The sequence below is a fragment of the Ictidomys tridecemlineatus genome, chromosome 10 (genome assembly GCF_052094955.1).
Source record: "Ictidomys tridecemlineatus isolate mIctTri1 chromosome 10, mIctTri1.hap1, whole genome shotgun sequence".
NCBI lineage: Eukaryota > Metazoa > Chordata > Mammalia > Rodentia > Sciuridae > Ictidomys > Ictidomys tridecemlineatus.
This window is the reverse complement of record NC_135486.1, coordinates 81,566,845-81,589,395: the sequence shown is the minus strand read 5'-3', so window position 1 is coordinate 81,589,395 and position 22,551 is coordinate 81,566,845. Positions and strand designations below refer to the sequence as shown.

The window sequence follows — 22,551 nt, the reverse complement described above, 5'->3', positions numbered from 1 at the left end:
AAGTGGAAGGAATAAATTTTTTCTGAAGTTGTGAAATAGATTTTACTCAATGTAAGATTTAATAGCAAAAAAATCTTTTATTTATTTATTTTTAAAAAATATCTATTTTATTATTTTTTAATACCTTTATTTACTTATTTATTTTTATGTGGTGCTGAGGATCTAACCCAATGCCTCACACGTGTTAGGCGAGTGCTCTATTGCTGAGCCAAAACCCCAGCCCCAAAATCTTTTATTTTTTTGGCAGAAAACTTTTGCTGTTAAAATTCTTTCTAAAATTTATTTATAAGAAAATGAACATATCATATCTTTGAGATGCTTCAATTTTCCTAAATGTGGAATACATTTTTAAAAATATTGATAAGGAGTGCATTTAATACACATGTATCCTAAAGTTGGAATTCCACCTGTAAATGCAAATTCATCTTCCAAAAATCTTTCGCATAACCCTTAACTTGTCTTTCTTTCATAGTCCACACAAAATTCATTAGCAAATCCTGTTCATTTTTCCTTTAAAAGTATACTCTGAATCTGAACACAATTACCAGTAATACCATGTGTCATTATCAGTATTTGTTTTAAGCCACCATAATTTTTTGCCTGGTTCATTATAAAATATATTTCACAACTTCTGCCCCAGCTTGGCATCTACCTTCTGTAGTCTATTTTTAGCATAGCAGCCAGACTAAGAGGAAAAAAAGATCCAGTCAAAAGCCTCCAATAGTTTTCCATTTTACTCAGATCAAAAGCCAAAGTAAAGTCCTTAGTGTGGGTATCTTTGGAATTACAATTAATACCTTCAACTTATAACAACCTAATTTAACTTATTACACTAGGTAACCACTTAGAATATAACTAAAATAGATATTAAACAAGAAAGAAAAAGGAATCATAATGATATACTATAAAACAACAACAACTAAATGGCTAGAAGTGTAGTTCAGTGGTAAAGTACTCATCAAGCAAATACAAAAGTGCGGGCTTCAATCCCCTACACCACCAAAAGCAAACAAACAAAAACCAAAAAAACAGACAGTAATAGAGACAATGAGGAACAAAAACACAAGACACAGAAAACAACATGAAAGGACACTACCAAGAAAACAAGAGCAGAAGGGTGAAAATATCTGTAAACCATATAATAAGGAGTCAATATCCTGAATGTATCAAGAACTCTAACAACAAGGAGACAAATAATCCAATTTTAAAACAGGCAAAGGACTGAATAACACTCTTCAAAGAAGATACACAAATGGCTATTAAGTATGTGAAAAGATACTCAACATTAATCATTAGGAAAATGCAAACCAAAACTACCACTTCATACCTATGATGGTTATATTTTAAAAAGTAGAAAATAACAAATGTTTGTGAGGATGTGGAAAAATTTGAAAAGTTTATGCATTACTGGTGGAAAAATAAAATGATAATACTGATGTGGAAAACAGAAGGACATTTACTCAAAAGGTTAAAACATTTCATTAACACATGATTTAGCAATTCTACTTCTAGGTATACACCCAAAAGAAATGAAAGCAAGGCCAATCAGTGGCACACACTACTTGGGAGGCTGAAGCAAGATGATTACTAGTTCAAAGCCAGCCTAGGCAACTTAGCAAGACCCTATCTCAAAATAAAATTTAGAAAGGGGTAGTGATGTAGCTCAGTGATACAACACTTGTCTAGGAAATGCAAGGACCTCCAGTACTGCAAAAATAAAAATAAGGAAAAAAAAAAGAAGAAGAACATGAAACAAGAACAAGAAGAATTGAAAGGAAGGACTCAAGTGAAACTTGTACATCAATGTTCATAGCTGCAATATTCACAATAGCCAAAGGTGAAAACAACCATAATTGTTATCAATAGATAAATGGATAAATAAAAGTGTTATATACATAAAATAGATTCCAGTCATAAAAAGGATTGAAATACTATATGTTCTACCACATGAATGAACCGCGAAAACATTGAGTAAAATAAGCTAGATACAAAAAAACAAACATTGTACAATTTCACTTATATGAAATATTAAAACAGGCAAATTCATAGATAGAAAGTAGAATAGAAGTTATTAGTTTACCAGGAGAGGGAATGGGAGACAGACTTTCAGTATGGGGTTATGGAAAAGTTTTGGGAAAAAAATCATGGTGATAGTTGTGTAACATTGTGAATGTACTTAATGCCAATGAGTTCTAATCCTAAAGATGTTTAAAAATGACAATTTCTTGTTATATACATTTTAACATAATTTTTTTTAAAAAAATCAAAGTCCTTACAATCACATCCAAACCTCCAAAATCCTCAAAATGTCCTATGATGTCACAGGGACCTGATGTCTCATTATCTCTGAACTCATCCCCAACTACAATTCCTCTGGCTTTCTCCACATTCATGCCTCCTCCTTGATGTTTCTTGAACACACTGGCCATAGGCATGCTCAGAGCCTTTGCATTTGTTGATCCCTCTGCCTGAAATGGTCTTTCCACTTATATTCATGATTCACATCCTCTCCATTGTTTTTGTTCAAATATCAATCACTCTGTGAGGACTTTCCCATCTACCCCCACCTAAAACTGCAGTCTTTCCCCCAAAACATCCCTATTACACTCTTCCACTATGTGTTTCTCTATAGAATTTGAACTATCTGGTTAATATATGTTCCACAGATTTTTAATCTCTTCCAGTAGAATGTAAACACCACAGAGGCAGGAATTTTAAACTGTTTTGTTTAGTGCTGTGTCCCTAAAGTCATGACAGGCACATATTGAGTAATCACTAAATAATTATTAAATTAATGAATAGTAAATGATTCTAAATACTAATATCAGACTATTGATATAAGACTGTCTACTTCTTAAACCTTTAGAATTAGAAAGGGCTTTATTTTTACTCTAAAAGTCTATTCTATCCATCTAATATAATTAAAGCCTGTTACTTTATTACTGACTCCCCCCCTTTGCTATGTTTAATTTATCATTGAAAATCATTATTACTATTTCTGTAAAGTTTAAAGTTTCATTTAAATTCAAGTTTCCTTATTCATTTTAATAGATGACAAAATTATGTACTGAAAAATATTATATAATGATTGATAAAGCAAGACTTCTAATTTCCAATGCAATTTTCTCTCTCTAGTAAATTTTCCTTCAATTAAAAAATTGTTTTAATTAATACATAAAACATGAAAATTGTACATATTAATGAAGGACCTTATTTATTTATTTATTTATTTATTTATGGTACTCAGGAGCACTTAACTACTGAGCCATAACCCCAGCCTTTTTTATATTTTATTTACAGACAGGATTTTACTGAGTTGCGTAGGGCCTCGCTAAATTGCTGAGGTTGGCTTTGAACTCACAATCTTCCCGTCTCATCCTCATGAGCGGCTAGGATTATAGGCAGGCACCATCGCCATACCTGGCTTCTTCCTTTAGTTTCTTGTTTTAAGTAACTATTGTTTAAACTCATACAGGAATTAGAATCAGAGGGTCTTTAATTCTGTATGTCATGAAGTGCAATCCATTGGTAAGATATTTCAGTTTTGTTCAAGTGGCCAAACTATATTCTACTTGCTCCCAAAACCCATTTTTTTCTGGTTCTTCCTGATTATCCTAAGACAACACACAGCATATACACAGGTAAAAGTCAATTTAAACAAATTTTCAAATACACTTACAAGAAGCAAAACACATTAATGTCTCTCACTAACTAGAGCTATTAAAGATAACTACTGTCTAAAAATATGCTTCACATAACTGTAAACTCAACAATGTATAAGAAGTGCTATTGAGCAGGACAGTTTGTGCTTTACTTCCGAGTACTGGGTGGGTCCAGTCTCATGAATTTATTTCCATCCATTAACTTCTATTCTTTTTAAATCTTTATATCTTGGGTGTTTCTCTTAAAAACAGCATATATCTTTGTTTGCCATTTTTTAAAAATTTTGTTAACTTTTGTCTTTAACAAGATGATTTTGTACATTTAAAGTGGTTTATTAATACATCTGATCCTGGCCTTTTATATTTCTTTCTTTTTTCTTCCTTTCTCTCTTTCTTTCTTTCTTTTCTTCCTTTTTGTTTTCTTTATTTCATAAGTGTTCTTTTAACTATTTCTTCATACATTCTTTCCCCTACTTCCCATCATACTTATTTTGAAGTTACAGGTTCTATTCTATTAATGGCTACTCCAGTTAGTTTGAAATACATATTAAATTTGACAAAGTCTAAAATTAATTATCTTCTTCCTCCTCTTTAAACTATAAGAACCTTAAAATAACCTGAACTCTGATCACTTCCTCCAAACTTATATACTGCTGTCACCCAAACTTTTAGTTTTATCCTATTTGCCCTTTTCAAAAAATCAGATATTTCTCTTATACAGTCAAGTTTGCTTAGGATTTACTTATGTAATTATCATTATACTAATTTTTCCATCTTGCATCTCAGTCTTTCCCTATGACAATCACTTTCCTTCTTCTTGAAGTTTAGCCTTGGTATGTGCTTCAAAAAGAAACTGTATCTTATTAACTCTGTTTTTGTTATTTATCTGGAAATGTCTTTGTTTTCTTTCTTGAAAGACAGATTCACTTTGTATAGAATTTCTAGAGTTAAGGTTATTTTCCTTGGTGCCCTTAAGACAATACATCCTTTTCCCCATTGTTGCTCTTCAAATTTTATCATTCTAAAAGTTATTTAATAAATTGATATTCTCATTTTCCTCCTTTACTAAGTTGTTTAAAGGAGGTCAGTAGTAAAAAAAAACAACAAAAATTTCATGTTTCTGAATAAGTATTAAAATATGAGATTTCTTTTTGAAAGCAATAATGTAGAAATAGCACTAAAACTAGAAAGCAGACAGAAACAGGAAATTCTCCCTTATAAGACAGACTAATAAACACTTAATAATAAAGGATCTGAAACTTATCAAGTGAGAAGAAAATACTTGCAACCCTGTCAAATATTGCTCCATGATGAATATTTTTCTTTGTAGATCTTGACAAACTCCCTCCCTTGTCAGCATCTCTATCTAAAGTTGACAGACCAAAGGTTTATTTTCAAACATGGATCACAATGGAATATAAAGTTGCTTTGATTTCTGCTATGTTACTTCCATAAAAATATTACTAAAATTATTTTCTCAGGCACAATTAGTACGTTCACTGATTAAAAAATAAAATTATCAGCCAAAAAATTTAGACTCTTATCCTAAATATTTCTGGAGATGTTTTGCCTAATTTGTCTATATTTATGATCTCTCTTCCACATTTTATGTCTTAAAGTTTGAAAGAATAGCTTCTAGACTTTCCTCCTAACTTTATTGAGTTATAATTGACAGTTTAATAGTATTGTAAACCAGGCATTGTAGAGCACATCTGTAATCCCAATGGCTTGGGAGGCTGAGGCAGGAGGATTGCAAGTTCAAAGCTAGCCTCAGCAAAATCGAGGCACTAAGCAACTCAGTAAGACCCTGTCTCTAAATAAAATATTTTTTAAAAAAGAGTTAAGGATGTGGCTTAGTGGTTGAATGCCCCTGAGTTCAATCTCCAGTACACACACACACACACACACACACACACACACACACACACACACACTATAGCACTGTAATATCTAAGTTGCAAACTTGATACTTTGGCTTGACTTTTTGTTTGTTTTGTTTGTTTGTTTGTTTGTTTGTTTGTTTGAGACAGGGTCTCAATAAATTGCTTAGGGCCTGGCTAAATTGCTGAGGCTGGCCTTGAACTTGTGATCCTCCTGCCTCAGCCTCCTAAGTGACTGGGATTATAGATGTATGACACCATGCCCAACTGATAAGTTGATTCTGATACACGTATATACATTATGAAATATTCACCAAATCAAACTAATTAACATATATTACCTCACATAATTAAATTTGTTAAAAAGTTTCTAAACTTTCATGCCCTATGGAATAGGATAAGTGTTTTAGTATACACTGATACAACTCTGGCCATAGAAATATAAATAATAATCAGTCTAATCATACATGGTGGCATAATGAACTTCTCACATATTTAGAGATATTTAGAAAACCAATGACTACTAGTGAATGTTTTCCTTCAAACATTAGATCTGTCTCATGAACAATTCAAGCATAACTAGAAATTTTTTAAAAAAATATGTCTGGATGTCTTTTATTTACATCAAGCAATGAACTATTTATCTTAACAACAACATAATTCACTTTCAGGAGCTAAAACCATTTCAAAGAGTCATATCTGTCCTTCTCTTTGCTATATATTTATATTGACCAACTTAGAAGTTTTTAAGTCCTATGAGAAGTCAAAAGAAAAGAACATTTGAAAAAAAAATTTGAAGACTCTTTTAACTAAATAGTAGCCTAGAAAAACTGACATGAAAAACAACTCAAGCTTTAAGCTCCTTCTTTTTAGGAACATTAGATATGCTGTGCTTTTTTAAAGTAACTTGTCATAACTGATTTGTGCCCATGTTACAACGCTTCTAAAATTACTTTTAAAAAAGTCTAACATGAGAGTTTTCCTATAGAAGTAACTCAAATTACTTGTACAGAAAGTTTTAACAGGGCCAGGAATGTAGCTCACTGGTACCATGTAGAAGGCCTTAGAGTTTAGCCCCCAACACTGCAAGAAAAGGGAAGAGAGAGAACAGAAATGGAGGGAAGGGACAAAGATAGATAGAAGGAAAGAAAAGGGGAGGCGCCAAGAGGGGAGGGAAAGGAATGAGTCATTAAAACAAAACAACAAGTGGTATAAATATGAATATATAGCATAAAAGTTCTTTAAAAAGTCTACTAAGCTTTAGAATTTTAGTTCCATCAAACTGGATATTATGACTGTATAGAATAACTACTGCATAATAAGCTCCACAGTGGCCTGGCTAAAACCAAATCCAGGGGTGGATGGCATGGAGAGAATGCACAGTGGGCTCAAGTGAGACCAGATTGAGCTTGTGCTGCTTCAGGACACTCAGCATAGAGAAGGGGCAGAGACTCCCCAACAGGCAGGCAGTGTGAGCCCATGAGGCCTGTGGGAGCTGGTGATGATGGCTCCCCCTCAACCCCTCCAGCCAGTCTGCAGTGGTTTGCTCCGTTGCCTGGTGCAGGCCAAACATAGACCAGACCACAGCCTGTGTAGGTGTGGCTGGGCAAGCTGTGGTTGTGGTAGCAATAGCCAAAGAAGTCTTGGTGTGATGGAGGGGCCAAGGGCTGCCCCTCAGCCATATTAGGGGGTGGTCCTGGAAGAAGTATGCAGGGTTGTGACAACATTGTCTGAAGACATGAAACCAGGCCCTAATCCTTATGGCATTCTTTGGGAGTTGGTGATATGTACAGCTATTGGATTTTTTTGCTGTTCTCTCATTTTTGTGGAGACATTTTCAATCTGTTAGAAGCAGGCTTTATGTGGGAAGAGAAAGAAAGCTTGCTCTAAAACTTTCTGGACTAATTGAAGAAAAATGTGAACTACTTGAAAAAGTTAGCCTTGCTCAAAAACAGCATGAAGGCTTAGAGTTATCTTTAAAGGATGGTGGTTTTGAGAAAGGTTCAACAGAAGCACAAAATTTGGAGGTAACATATGAAAAGCTAGATAAGTCCAATTCTAAATGTGGGGATGAATTACTCTTTCTAGAAAAAGCTAAAACAACAGAAAGTTAAACATTCTAAACAGTATGAAATAATGGCAGATATATCAAAAAGGATAAAATCCCTAGAAGATGAATCAAAATCCCTCAAATCACAAATAGATGAAGCTAAAACAAACTTCAGAATATTTCAAATGAATGAAGAAGGACTTATGCTGGCAATAAAAGAGGCTTTGAATGAAAATTCCTAACTTCAGCAAAGTCAGAAAGTACAGAATGAATAGGTATGTGTCCACAATAAATAAAAAACACCATTTGAAGACTTTAAAGTACATGCAGAAAAAGTTCTAAGTGATAAAGAAAATCACATCGAGTCTCTGACTGAATGCTTGCTGAAGATGAAAGATAGGTCTCCTCCAAGCACAGGAGCCCAAACAGATGCTGGTAACTTGGAATTGGAAATGAAGAGTAAATCAGAAATTGGTGCTCACTTAGATAATCAACCAAAAGGAGCTTTGAAGAAACTGGTTTATGGTACTAAACTAAACCTTAGAAGGAGAAAGAAGTCAAATTTTTACTTTATTATCTGAAGTAGAGAAAACAAAGGAAGACCTTATAGAAAGAACATACTAAAAATCTGAAGACTGAACAAGCATCTTTGCAGTCAGAAAATACACAGCTTGAAAGTGAGAATCAGACGCTTTAGCAGAAATATAAAGTCATGATGGAACGATATCAAGAAAGTATAATGAGACTCCACAGGAAATTAAGTGCAGATGAAAATTACCAGGTAGAGCAAGAGGAAAAACTTCCCAAAGTGGAAGAAATGATCAGCCATACAACTGAACAGCTGGAGACCTACAGAAAGCAAGCTAAATATCTTGAAGAAGAATTGGAGAGAACCATTCATTTCTCTCAGGGGCAGACTACTTCCTCTGAGAAAAAAGCACATAATAGTGAGTTGGCAGCTTGGATTGCTGAAAGAAACCTCAATTATTTAAGGAAACAAAATGCTCACAACACACAAAAATTAACTGAAAAGGAGTTTAAATTTAAACTTTTAGAAAAAGATACATTTGCACTTGATGTTTCAAATACAGCATTTGGCAGAAAGCATTCCCCAAATGGTCCCTCACCATTGGGCCCCAACTGTCATCTGAAATGAGACCTCCTCATTTGGAAAAGAAGGGTCCACTCACACTCTCACCTTTGGGAGGAGGAAGAGGCTCAAGGGGCCCAGAGAATCCTCTGGACCATCTGACTAGCAATGAAAGAAGAAACTCACACTATGATAAGCTAACTGATCCTCAGAGAGCACCTTCTGACATTGAGTCCATGGGAACAGGCGCATAGGATGATGATCCCTCCACCAGGCCAACCATATTCTGATCCACGTCTTCCTCTACAAAGGCAAGATGGATATTATTCTAATTATGACAGACCACCTGGACTAGCAGAACTCAGAAGTTCTAATATGCCTTCTTCAGATAAAGTGGATGGGCCTATGTCTTTAGAAACAGAATACAGTAGAAAGGAAGTCGATCTTGGTGATTCCAGTGTGCCTGATTCACCTCTCCCTGCTGAAAACCAAGCAACTGGCTCTGGCTCTGTTTTTGCACCTCTCCCTCCAAATCAGAGGCCCATTGTTCCCAGTGGATCCAAGTAGTCAGTTCATGAGAAGAGAACCTTTTTTCCCTCCACGTCCTCCAGGAACATGTATGCAGCATTTCAAGATTATCTTCCACCGGGCCCACCACTGCCTCCATTCCCAATGGGACCCCAGTATTTTCCTCAGTATCTTCCCCCAAGAGTTGGATTTCCACCCGTCTCCCTCCCCCACATTCTGAAAGTAGAAGTGAGTTCCCTTCAGGGTTAATTTCACCTTCAAATAAGCCTGCTACTGAACATCCAGAAGCACAAAAAGAAACCTGACAATAGCTTTGATCTCTCTTCAAAAGTTATTTGATTTAGCTCTTATTTTTAGTTTAAGTATCTGCTATTACTTCAGTGATTTTACTTTTGTTCCAATTTAAGCTTAATGGAATTATAATTCTTAGGATAGTATTTTGTAAATAAAGATGATTTAAATATGAATCTTATGAGTAAATTACTTCCATTTCATTTTATTCTGGACGGTATAACTTAATTTGATTAATCCACTATTACATAAACAACAACACGGGAGTTTTATATTTGTAATCCTGCAGTTGGGGATTTTTTTTTTTTTAACATTTTTAGGTGTAGATGGACACAACACAATGCCTTTATTTTTATGTGGTACTGAGGATCGAACCCAGGTCCCGCCTGTGCTAGGTGAGCGCTCTACCACTGAGCCACAATCCCAGCCCAGTTGGGGATATTTTAAACTCCAAACAAAGGCTGTGCCTTTATGCCAAGAAATGTGTTTACTATGATTGTTGCAAATGTGAAAGTAACACTATGCTTAATGAAATATTTTAATTGATTTAAAATCTTGTTTGGTATTGATAATAAATTAGCTAGTTTTTCCATAAAAAAATAACCTGAGCTTATTAAGAATAAACAAGAAAACATGACTGAATATGTCATGTAAACAGGAGATTTCAAGTACAAAAAAAAATTCCAGTTCTCAAAAAATTTTTAGGAATGGAAACCACAATTTAAGCTCATTCTATCCCAATTTTCCCTTACATCTTCTTTATTTTATGTCCATTTTCATAAAATAAAGAATTGCATTCGGGCTCTGGTTCACTGATATTGGGAGTGTCCTAGACTTTGTTATGCTTTCAGAGAGACTTTTGTAAAATATAAATGAATTACTAGAACACTGAAATGAAAAAAAGACATAAGTCCATATTTTGTTAGATTCGATAGTCATGACTCTGCCAAACTACTATAAAATTTTAAAAAGTCTTACTCTCAATTTATATATTATTGCAAACAAGTAACAATTTGCAAAGCTGCACCAGTCCAGAGACTATTGGACTATGTTTTGACTATTGGATCAACACTTTGAACTATCTTTTCCCCAAGAAAGAACATTTATTAAAAATACTTTAAGAATTAGTGGTTAAAGCTTTATTCAAGTATTAAATATTCTCTTAAGTTTTTTTGGGAAGAGTATACATTGAAGTCTAAAATAAATGCAGTAATATGACTTTCTTATAAAAATAAGAAGCAGCTTTATCACATTTGAAGGCCAGTGAAGAGTCTGAATGATATTTGAGCATACAATTAATTTAAATGAGAAAAAAGTTGGGCCTTGAAAAAAAAACTAGAAGTTTAAAAAAATCTAATCTTTTGTTTTCCCTCAAGAGTTATACTAGTTGTTAAATAAGTCCTATAAATAATTATTACTTGACAACATAAAACAATACATGCTCTAAATGAGTAGATAGAAGTCTACAGCCATGGTCTGTATAAAATGAGCACTCATTGGTTTTTTAATCCAGAACTACTTTTGCCCTAACTTCTATTGGATAATAGTTGCTGATATAATTCATTTTTTACAACAAGAAACTGGAAATAAGGTAATTTCAGATTGAAAACAGAACTGAAATGCCTAAATACCATGATACAGTCTTGTAAAAAAGTTTTTGCTTCAAAAGAATAAAAAGCTGAAAGCCCTTCTAAATATGATACCATTTATCAAATCAGCTTCCAACTTTGATCATTACTCTATAAACCATAGTTACATAAAATAAAGCAATATTAAAAATTGGGAATTTATAGAATAAGCCTTAAGTCCAAAAATGAAATTAGTATATACAGTACATATTTATGTGCACATTACCTAAATAATAGGGCTGTTATGATAAAAATCAAAATTCCCACAACCAAAGAAGAATATAATTCCAATATTTGAGCCATTATAATTAAAGGAATAGTCTTTCCTACATAACTTATGAGGACAAATAGAGCATCAATTAATGAAATAGGTATCTGATTAAGTTTTAGTAAGCACTATCAATAACTTAAAAAGAAAAAGACTATATCTCCATTATCAAATAAATACAAGCCAAAAATAGATAACCAACAACAATTAGACCTAAATTATTTTCTAATGTTCTTATTCATTACCAGGATTCTTTCATTCTATAGTGGTCTTAAAAAGGCCTGAAATACTTCCTAGCACTTCACTTGCCTAGCATCTGTTCTTCTACAATAGAGAAGATGGGTACAACAGAATTTTGCTGAAATGCATTAAATTCACATATTGAGGGATATCAATATTCTTCCAATATGCTATGAATGTGAAGGCATTGATATTAGGTAAAATAACTGTGTTTAAAAACAAATTTGAGATAAACTGTAAAGTAATAGAATGTGACATCAAAAGTAAAATTATTTTTAGTAATTATTAAGACCACAGTTTTATGTTCATTATTAAAAAAAGAGAAAATGTTAGAAAAAATTGTGGAGATGAAGGTTTCTCTAGCTTTCATACGATTTTTAAGAATAGTAATCTGTCAACTGGACAGATCTTAATACTTTTCCATTATAAAGAAGTTACACTTAACCTCACTAGTTAAAATTAAAATAAGAATTTTTAATCCTCAAGAATATAGAAAAATATATTCTAGTAAAAGTATTAATTAGAATATTAAATAGTGATTAGCATGTGGGGAGCATAAATTAGCACTGCCACTTGGAAAAGTTGGCTGTGTCTAACAAAATATGACGTAGACTATGATCCAGAATAATCCACTTGTAGGCACAAAACCCAGAGCAGGCTAAGATATATAATATAAAATATATTTTTTATTAAACTTTTTGATTGAGTTATACAGTAACAGCTATATTTAATATTTACAACTCAAATCCAAAAATATGTATTTCATGAAAAAATAAATACCATTTACTCTGACACTTTTTACTACATTCTGTTCTCTTTTAAAATGCAGATTCCAAACTACTAAACTGATTTTATTAATGCTGTTTGGAAAACACTGCCAGGAAAAACTACACATGTTCTTTATTAAACTAGTCAAGTTTTTTGACTTAAAGTATTTTTAAAGTGGAATAATCACCTCAAATTTCTTCTAGATAAATTAGGGAAAGATTAGAGAAAGAGAAACACATTTAGATGAGCAAAATCTTCTATTTCTCTTTTTTCCATAACACCACCAGCACAAACATACATAAAAACATCTATACGTCTATTCATTGTGGCATTGCTTAAAATAGAGAAAATAATTGAACATAACTTTAATGGCCATTAATAGGTAAAAAACTAAAATGTGAAATACAATGCAATTATCAGTTTAAATTAGATCTAGGTAACATGAATGTATCTCTGTGGAATATGCATAATTCTTAAAAATACAATATATAGTGAAAAAGCAGAGTGATATTTTCAGAATATCATATATAGATTTCAAGCAATATCATGTTTATAAATATATAAAAATATTAAAATGGTCTAGAAGTATATATTAACTCACAGTAGGGTGGAGGTACTAGCAGATAAAGAGGATTTTAGCTAAATATGCAATGTTTTAATTTTTAAAGAGTTTTTTAAATGTTACTTGAAAAAAAATTCAGAGTTTCAGCAAGTTTTGAGATATAAATTGATAAAATAAGAACAGAGGTGAGGAGGAATTAAGGACATTTCAGTAGAACCAGGTATATATCCACACACATGAATAAATAAATAAGAGAAAAGAAGAAACTTAAAAAACATAAGGACTAAGGAAAGATTAGGATTAGAGAGGTGTGTAGCAACAGCTGGAGAAAAAAGCATGAAGTGGGCAGAAAAGGAGGAAGAAAAGGCCTAACAATTGGTAAAATGATCCATCCCTCACTGGTGGTTCAACTGTATAAATAAAAGAGTGGCAGCTTAGTGGGAAAGTACTTAGCAACTCTGTTTACACAGACAACAGAAAGTGCCACTAGAGTGGCAAATTGAACCCAATAAGGCCAATTAACCCTTTCACCTTAGTGTTTTATACTACCTATCCTTCTTACTGTGCCTCTGTTGATCTACACTGATATGTGTTAGGACCAAATGCAATGATAAATCATTGTTACATGTATTGATGAATTCTGTCAATTCCACAAAACACAGCATTTTATTTAGTGTTCTGAATACCTTCTTTTCTACTCTCATCTGTTTTTAATTAAGAAACACTTTCAAAGGAAGAGAAGTTATCCCTAAACTTAACCTACACAAGTCCTTTATTAAACTATTCAAGCTTTTTGATTTACAGTATTTTTAAAGTGTAATTCTCACCTCAAATTTCTTTAGATAAATTAGGGAAAGATTAGAGAAAGAGTAACACATTTAGATGGGCAAAAATGTAATAAAGAAATACTAAAATTCACTGAAGAGGTCTGTAACAACGTTATAGCTGCTGCATAAGCAATATTTCTATCACTACAATTAACTACTTAAAGTGAAACTTTACATCTTAAAGGGCTATATATTTTTTAAGATAGTGATAGATTTATGGCTGACTCATTTTCCTGCTTCTCAAATACAGTCACGTCTTTTTAAAATCATGTATATTTGAGAGCAAGGATCAAATTCTCAACATATTCTATAAAATCTAGAAAAGTGTCATGTACCAACTAGGTGTACAAATATTTGGTAAAAGTGCATTATTGATATGTGAAAGTCTTGTTTCTATGAAGTAAGATAAATAACAAAAGTACATAATTGTTTAGTTGCAAACTAAGGCAATTCACATAAATGTTTATTCATTAATCCTAACATTGTCTTTTCCTCACTATCCATGCTCCCAAAGGTACCAACATCCCCACCATCAGCTGAAATTCCATTTCAAATTTTCTCCTGGCCATATTATTTATTACTGAATCTTATTAGTAATTATATTTCTAAATGCTAGTCAAATAATGGGAAAATCCCAACAGATTATTTTGAGGAGGGTTGTGAAGGGATAATACACTGTATTTCTTAATCCAACAAAGTCAACAGCACTTTGAAAAGGTTACCCTTGCATTTTAAGAGGAAGAGATGTTTCCCTGATTTGTTTTTTCTCAACTCTTCCTACATAGGAACTAGAGAATTCTGCCTTCCTTATGAGACAGATGCTATGTTGACTTCCATGGCCATGCTAAAATTGGTGGAGAAAAAGACAATTATAACAACTTCAGTCTTTCTCTTAGTCTTTTTGTGAATGCAGGCCACCTACTAGGATCTTCTATTTCTCTTTTTCCCATAACACCACCAGCACAAACACTGCAAAAGCAATCAATCAAAACAATCAGTAAAGAGGCAAAGGGCCAATGGTAAGCAACAGAAGAAAGAAGCAGATATAATCCCACATCTACTCTCTTGAATGAGTTGGAGCATGATGATGCTTTTTTGGAGGTAGATAGAGAACAGAGTGGACCCTCACCACACTACTGGACTCCTACTCCCTTGAAATAGGCTCATGAGCACAAAAGCAGAATCCTAGTACTTAAATACCAGACAAAACTCAAGCCTTTTTCTTAGCAATTTTTTTAAAAAAGAAAACTACCAAACTTAAGAAGTGAAAACAATAGACCATTCCAAGTAAACACTACTTAGCTAAAAGCTACAATCTAATAATCTAATTTACAAAGCTTAATTTGTATAAAGGAACTATTACCAGATTCTTCTCAAGAATTCACTCTCTTGTTTTATAGATATTTATAGAAACTAAAATATGAATTAAGTTAAAAATTCTGAAAGAAAAATAATTTCCCAAAGTAGGAAACCCATGCAAAGACATGTGTGGCTCAAAAAGATACAGATATCTCTATATGTCTTCTGAATTCTCTTAATTGTGAGGGTCAATTTTGGACTTCAATTTAGAACTGGTTCCCAAAGCAAGAGACCAAAGTATATGAAGCCAATAATCAATTACTATGATTTTTTTTCATTAAATAAAAGCATCCTAATATACCCAATAGAATATTTACATTAAGAGTCAGGAGGTTTATATTCTACTATGATCTTACATATGATCATTACATCATTCACAATCTCCACATTCCCATCTGAATAATGAGGGTTTATAATAGGCCATTTCTCGTTTTAGGAAAGATGAAAGAATTGTATAATACAAAAATCCCTTGAAAAATCTAAAGAAAACTAGTATTTTTTTCCCAAAGTGATATGTGGGGGAAAAAAATCCATGCCCAAGATAGATTTTACATTTTATATATCAAAGCAACCATTAGACTGCAAAAGGGTTGTTTGTTTTGGCACTAGGAAGTGAACCCACAGGCATTTTACCATTGAGACATATCCCCAGCATATATGGATGTATGTATGTATTTATGCATGCTAGGGTCTTGGTAAATTGCTTAGGACCTCCATAAGTTGCTGAGGCTAGCCTTGACCTTTTGATTCTCCTGCTTGAACCTCTGAAATCGCTGGAATTACAGGAGTGCACCACTACACCTGTATTTTTAATCTAAATGGGGTTGTCAAGGTTCTATATGGGAGCATTTACTTTATTATATAATGTAGATAAGCTTCAATAATTTTCTCCCTAAAATTATTCTCTTCTAATTTTCTTCCTTCTTTTTAATTTCTTAGCAACTAAATATATATGAAGAAATATATATTTTTTTCTTAATTAACTTTTTAATATGTAATATAATATTCAAGAAGTACTAAAGAGTTCCTAGTACTAAAGATTCTCCCCAGAGAGAAAGGGAGAGGGCAAAAAGATCCGCCAGCTGGAGATCCCCTCACTAGGACAAAATATAAACACCAAGGCATGCATGCCCCAGGGACCAACCTCCTCCAGCCACACCTTGCTTGTTTACAGTTATCACCAAGTTAATCCCTTTCAGGGAATTAATGTACTGATTAGGTTAAATCTCTTATAAATTCAATCAATTTATCTCTAAACTTTCTTGCATTGTCTCAAAATTAACTTTTCCGGGGACACCAAATATCTAAACCATAACACTGACAAAGTAAATTTATAGAATTCAGAAATCCTCTCCTTTCAGCAAAGTGGGGAAAATCAACAAGTGAAATGATCAATTCACAACTTGATAAGACTGGCCAATCAGCAACATCTTAAATTGGAAGTGCTTTTTGAAAAAGTGGGCAAGGCTAGGACACAGCACAAGCAAGCCTAGTGTTTACAACTACATACGGCAGTCTACTAATTGATTATATTTGTCTTATAATGATTCCAAATTATTTTCTATCTGTAAAGAGCAAGAATCACATACTTCTTCAAAAAATTTCATTAGACCTAGCCCAGAGTTTAGGACTAATGAGTGAAGGAATAGAAGGAGGCAAAGGAATAGGAGAGAACAATTTAGAATTATACACAAAATTACTACTGAAAAGAGCCTCTATAAGACTCAGGTATCCAAAGGTTAAAATACTTCATGAAACCATCATTCATTCAAACTCTGCAAATTCAACAAGTGATATGTGAATACAGTGTTATCAGAAACATCTAAGACTATAAAAACACACAACTAGGCAATATTAACTCTGATTAAACATTGTCTTTGATGTGTACACATATTAGCAATCATTCAGCATATTGACAGTTAATTACCGCTAGAACATGGGCTTCTTTAACTTAAATTATCTTATACATAAATAATAGTTAATAGTGGAGTGATGTCCTTATAATATAGAAATTGTGTGAATTCAACTTGATTGTTTTCCCCCATTTTCTTAAAGATTAGAGACAAGTTTGCTTACAATTAAAGAACAAAGTCTTAGCAATATATGAACACCTTTATAAAAAACAGCTAAACGTCTACAGAAGTGCCTTCCATTAATCTAAGTAGCAGCTGGTTTACTAGCTTCAAGAACTTCATGGGATGGGGATGTGGCTCAAGCGGTAGCGCGATCGCCTGGCATTGCATGCGGCCCGGGTTCAATCCTCAGCACCACATACAAAAACACAGATGTTGTGTCGTTGTGTCGGCTGAAAACTAAAAAATATATTTTAAAAATTCTTAAAAAAAAAAAAAAGAATTTCTATGGCTCCCATGATGTAAAGCTATCTGATGAGTCCATGGGGCATGGTGCAAAAGAAGCTCAAAGAAAGCTGGGCGCAGTGGCACATGCCTGTAAGCCCAGCATCTCAGGAGGCTGAGGCAGAAGGACCCTGATTTCAAAGTCAGCCTCAGCAAAAGTGAGGCACTAAATAACTCAGTGAGACCCTGTCTCTAAATAAAATACAAAATAGGGCTGGGGATGTGGCTCAGTGGTCAAGTGTCCCTGAGTTCAATCCCCAGTACTCTCCTTCCCCCCACAAAAAAGAAGCTACAGAGACAATTTCTTAATTTTTAAACTTATGCATTAGTGGAAAACACTGTACTCTGGATCATATTTTGAATTTTTATTTTATATAATATATATAATATATAAGAAGCATGAACACTAGGTTTTAAAGGATAGAAGATGGAAATGCTGAAGACTTAATTAATTTTTTAAAGTACTGCTTTTTTTGTTAGTACTTATAAAGTTCCATAAATTTCGAAGACTCTAACATAATTAATTTTTTCTGTCAGTCCTGTTACTATTAGGCTACTATTTTGCAATATAAAGTGTATAGGTATTATTGTAGAAATACCTGTACTTTGATCTCATCTACATAAAGTAGAAAATAATGAATAGAAAGCAACGTTAGAACACCAGTAAAGGAGATATCCTCATTTGCTTTTCTTCTTTTTTCACCATAGCTTTACTGATAAAGCCTTCTGCAAATCAGGCTAAGTGGATAAAAGGACTTTTAGATCTTCAACTTCCTTCACTGTTTTTGACAATAATAAAACCTTTCTGCTCCCATGACTTTTGCATTTTTCTTATTATGAACATACAGAGAGTAAGTTTGTTTGATATAATTCTCTGGTTTATCTTTCTCAGAATCAGAACGTAACACATTTATGAAATTGGAAACTCTCTAGGTTACCTAGTCTAATTTTATGCCAAGTAAGAAATTCTTTCTATACTATTAGCTATAAATTCTGTTCTAAGCATGTGCTAGTTATTGAATAGTAGTAAACAAAAAGACACAAAAATCTAGATATCAAATTATAATACATATATTTATTTCCTAGTTCTATCCATTAAGAAATATACAAAGGAGACTTACGCAATTTAATGCCTGTATTTTGATATCTAAACTATCTATTCTCCAGTAAAAAGAACTAGATAGCCTCAGAAAAATGACTGACTCCAGAGTGAGGGCAATGGAAATACAAGATGAATCCAGAATGTCTCATGGCAACAGAAAAAAAGAAAATACCCTGAAATATAGCTGGGTGTGGTAGCACATGCCTGTAATCTCAGGGGCTCAGAAGGTTAAGGCAGGAGGATAGAGTTTTCTAAGCCAACCTCAGCAAAAGTGAAGTGCTAAGCAACTCAGTGGTACCCTGTCTCTAAATAAAATACAAAACAGGGCTAGGGATGTGGCTCAGTGGTTAAATGCCCGAGTTCAATCCCTGATACCCCACTCCCCCAAAAAGAAAAGAAAATACCCTGAACTATAATAAGGATAAGAGACAAAAGACACCAGAGTCAAGGTAAAGAGTTCCCAATGGCCAAATGTAGGATGCTATGAGCAACAAAATAATGATAGAAATGGAGTAAAATCCACTAAGTAAAATAAAAATTCATAAGTACATCCTGATCATCAATACATGCTAAAATTACCAGGTAAAAGTATTATGAGAAATAGAATATTTGCATAGTCTGAAAGTATGTTCCATATGGAAAATAAAATAAAACAAAAACACTCCAAATATTAACTTTATGGTAAAGACAGAAAAACTGAAAAAATGGCAGACATTCAATCAAGAGATCAAAATTAATATCATCTGTGATGAGATATATTGTTAAAGGGCACAGCATTTCCATGGTATTTAAGATGAACATGCACAGACTGAAGTTAGTCATTAGAAGTTTTTTTGTTTGTCTGTTTGTTTGTTTGTTTAAGACAAGCCTTGCTATGTTGCCCAGGCTGGCCTCCCACTCCTAGCAATCCTACTTAAGCAATCCTTCTGTGATAGCTGGGATTGTAGGTGTGCCCACCAAGCCCAGCTCATGAAGAAAATTTAGACAAACCCCAAATGAGGGACATTCTAAAATATAGCTATCCAATACTCTTAAAAAGTATCAAAGGCAAGAAAGACAAAAATTAGGTAATGTCCTAGAGTGGAAGATATTTAATGCGATAACAACTAAATGTGTGATTCTGGACCAGGAAAAGGAAGTTAAGGGGATAGTCGACAAAACTTGAATAATATCTATACATAAGTTCATAGTATTGTATCAGTGTTAATTTCCTGGTTTTGATAATTTTACTAAGCGTATGAAAGACATTTGGGAAAGTGAGGTGAAAAATATACAAGCAGCCTAATATTTGTGCTATCTTTAAAGTCTTAAATTATTACAAAATGAAAAATTATAAGTAACAATAGCCTAGAAATGTTTTTTTTTTTAAGTTTAACATTTGAATTCAGAGATCAGATATCTCCTCGGCCTTTCTTTTTCACACTAAATATGTTCCTCTTTGGATAAGATTCCCAGAACCCCTACTATATTTGCAGCTCTACTTTCTAAAACTCAGTTTTCAGTAGCCTTCTTAAAGTATGTTACAAGGAATGTTTATAATATATTGATACAGAATACATTAAATTTCTCATTTTCTGGGATAGAGTAGCTGTATGTTTATTAGTGAAAATTGCAGTTAAATTTTAAAAACAGATTAAACCATATAGTTGGCCTAATTCAATGTGCATTCAAATTAAACTTGAGCATTTATTTTTATTGAGGTTGAACTGGATCTTCCCACTTTATCCTTGTGCAATTGATTTGTTTAAGCCAACTGTAAAATTACATTTTTCCCTTGAATATTACCATCCTTGCAATTTCAACTCATATTTTACACTGGCATGGCAATATTAGACTATTCTGATTCACAATTCTATCATTTATTAACTTGTCATACATTAAATATATATCGTTTGCAGTAAACTACAAATAAGAATCTATTAAAAAATTGCTACTGGGATTGGGGAGTAGCTCAGCATTAGATAATGTGTTTAGCATGTATAAGGACCTGGGTTCAACCCCCAGCACCAAATAAATAAATAAAATTAAAACTTCCATGTAGTTAAGATTAGTCATATCAGATTTGGAAGGGCAGGTGATAGAGAAAATCTTAATAATTAGATTAAATTTGTGGTGGGCCTTTAAAAATAAGTAGCATTTGGATTTTTAATATATTTTTGTTTTCAATTGGCATAAAGCAATAGTACACATTTATGAGGTACAGTGTGACATTTCAATACATGTATACAATGTGAAATTATGAGATCAGGATAACTGGCATATCTGTCACCTTAGACATTTATTTTTGTGTGTGTTGGGAACATTCAAAGTACTTTACTAGTTATTTAAAATATTCAATTAATTGTCAAGCACAAATATGCTACTGTGCTATAAAACGTAAGAAGTTATACTACCTGCACTCTACCTATTAACCATCATCTCTTCATAACCCCTTCCCAGGCTCTGGTAACCAACAGTCTATTCCTTATATCTTGGACATCAAAGTTTTAACTCCCACATAAGTGAGAAGTTGTATTTATTTGTCTTTCTGTGCTTATTTCATTTGTTCTAGTTTCATTCATGTTGTTGCAAATGACAGAATTTCATTCTTTTTTTAATTTGTTTTAATTAGTTACACAACAATAGAATGCATTTAGGCACTTTGATATACATAGATGGGATATAATATTTCATTTTTCTGAGTGTACATGTTGCAGAATCATATTGGTCATGTAGTCACATATATACATACAATAATAATATGTTTTATTCTACTATCTTTCCTATCGCCACATTCCTTCCCTTCCCCTCCAATTACTTTCCTCTACCTAAACTAAGATAACACAATTCTTCCCTAGTGCTCCTCACCTTATTGTGAATTAGCATCTACATATTAGAGAAAACATTCCACCTTTGGTTTTGTGGGATTGGCTTATTTCGCTTAGCATGATATTCTCCAACTCCAGCCATTTACTGGCAAATGCCATAATTTCACTCTTCTTTAAAACTGAGTAATATTCCATTGAGTATATATATACACCACATTTCTTTATCCATTCATCTATTGAGAGACACATAGGTTGGTTCCATAGTCCAGCTATTGTGAACTGAGCTGCTATAAACATTGATATGGCTGTGTCACTATAGTATGCTGATTTTAAGTCCTTTGGGTATAAACCAAGAACTGGGATAGCTGGGTCAAATGGTGGTTCCATTACCAGTTTTCTGAGAAATCTCCATACTACTTTCCATAGTGGTTGCACCAATTTGCAGTCCCACAAGCAATTTATGAGTGTACCTTTTTCCCCACATCCTCGGCAATACTTATTGTTGCCTGTATTCTTGATGATTACCATTCTCACAGGAGTGAGAGTTTTAACTTGCATGTCTCTAATTGCTAAGAGATGGTGAACAGTTTTTCATAAATTTGTTAATTAATTGAATTTCTTCTTCTGTGAAATGTCTGTTCAGTTCCTTAGCCCATTTATTGATTGGGTTATTTATTTGTTTTTTTTATGGTATTTTTTGAGTTTTTTACATATCCTAGAGATTAATGCTCTATTGGAGATGCATGTGGTAAAGATTTTCTCCCAATCTGTAGGCTCTGCCCTTACATTATTTATTGTTTCCTGTGCTGAGAAGAAGCTTTTTAATTTAAATCCATTCCATTTATTGATTCTTGATTTTACTTTTTCTGCTTTAGGAATCTTTTAAGGAAGTCAGATCTTAGGCCAACATGGTGAAGATTTGGGCCTATTTTTTCTTCTATTAGGGTCTATTCAAGTGCCTAAGTCTTTGATCACTTTGGGCGATTTTTCTGCAAGGAGAGAGACAGGGGTTTAATTTCATTTTGCTACATATGGATTTCCAGTTTTGCCAGCACCATTTGTTGAATAAACTATCTTTTCTCCAGTGAATGTTTTTAGCACCATTGTCTAGTATGAGATAACCATATTTATG

The 22,551-nt window shown here is 33.2% G+C and overlaps 1 protein-coding gene and 1 pseudogene across 1 annotated transcript in view; one reads left to right on the top strand and one right to left on the bottom strand.

The window, feature by feature from the left end:
* The window catches only part of Dnajc1 (DnaJ heat shock protein family (Hsp40) member C1), a 210,355-nt gene that overhangs the window by 155,406 nt on the left and 32,398 nt on the right, over nucleotides 1–22,551 (bottom strand). The window lies entirely within an intron of this gene.
* LOC101956271 (melanoma inhibitory activity protein 2 pseudogene) lies at nucleotides 7,194–9,558 on the top strand (annotated as a pseudogene).